General features: G+C 33.0%; 1 pseudogene; it reads right to left on the bottom strand.

Moving 5' to 3' along the window:
- Positions 1–399: 399 nt before the first annotated feature.
- On the bottom strand, positions 400–518 carry LOC120613892 (uncharacterized; annotated as a pseudogene).
- Between the last annotated feature and the right edge of the window lie 1,010 nt (positions 519–1,528).

Genomic DNA, 1,528 nt, shown 5'->3' on the forward strand with positions numbered 1-1,528 from the left:
TAATAAATTATATAAATGTCTAACCAATGTACTATATACTTGAAACTAATTAAATTAATTAATTAATTAAAAAATAGTAGCCATCTTAACATTTCATGAGATGACATATAAGCTTTTATTTTCTTAAGGATTTAGGAGTGTTTAGTTTTCTTTTGCTTAAACTGTGTCGAGCACATAGTAATATTCAATTTATAAAACAATGTCATTGATAGAAAATTACACTGGTGGAAAAAATATCTCTTTGTTAATATATAATTTATACAAACATATTGAAAAATATAATGTAAAATTTTAAAGGACATTCTCTTCTTATAAACATATTGGGAAGTCCATGCAGGACCACTAGTTCACATTATCTACACATAACCAAGAAACTACAAAACAATTTTTTTTTTTTAATGCCTACAGCACCTGCTATTCCTAGGTGGTCTCCCATCCAGATACTAAATAGGCCCATCCCTGCTTAGGTTCCGAGATCAGATGAGATCGGGCTCGTTGAAGGTAGCACGGCCTTAGCCAGAACAACTTTCTGATGCATTATTTATCCCTTATGAATGTACTCTTGCTTTTCTATGCTAATCCATAAATGCATGAGTACTTAGTTTTATTTGATGTCTTTCCCCAAAGTTGATGCTATCATTTCTCCTGTCACAGTTAAGGGGGAGGAGTGGGGGAGGTCAAGTGGCATTGACAAACGAGGGCTGAATGGGAGAAAATATTTATAATTCTGATAATGACCATGGTGAAGTCAAATTAATATTAAATTTATAAGAGCTAGGTCCTCTAAATTATTTATTATTTAAAGGCACCCCCCCTTTCTCTCAAGCCAGGACTGCTTCTATGGCAGGGATGAATCATGTCAGGAACAGAAAATAAACAAATTGTTCATTGAGGTTTAATTTTTTATGCATGTTTCATATCTAAGGAAATCAGAACTTGCAGATTAGAGCACATTCCAGCTGTTTCCTTTGTAAACCGTGTGTTATCCCTTTTACATTACTTCAAGATAATAAACATTTTCTTCTCCCCGGGATTACACATGAACACAGTACAAAATTGATGTTAACCTGAGTTGTATGTAGATTATTGCAAGTTTCATCTTCAGACAATGGTCACCACAAATACTTCCTTTTGCTGGTGCTATCAAATCGTTCTTTCAGGTTTTATTGAGTTTGTTTATAAACGTGGGATTCAGCAGTTAAAACAATCACTAAAGTTTACCCAGTATGTTAGTATGTGAAGTCTTACATGTTACTCAACAAAGCAGTTGATTCTTCTCTTAATTAGACTGTGCTGAATGTAATCAGAAACACATTTCTCCTTGATAAAACTTTATTCCAATTCACTAACACAAAGACTGTATCTTCCATGCACTTTCTCCCTATGAAGGACATAATGAAAAAATGGACATATAAACATGTCAGTCTCACAACAGTAACTTTCTTAAATTGTATATGGAGAAAACCTTATACAGGCTAAACAAACTCAATCATGTAACAAGTATCTACTGATTATTTCCTATATCTAA

Source organism: Pteropus medius, unplaced genomic scaffold, assembly GCF_902729225.1.
Source record: "Pteropus medius unplaced genomic scaffold, Ma_sr-lr_union100, whole genome shotgun sequence".
Taxonomy (NCBI): domain Eukaryota; kingdom Metazoa; phylum Chordata; class Mammalia; order Chiroptera; family Pteropodidae; genus Pteropus; species Pteropus medius.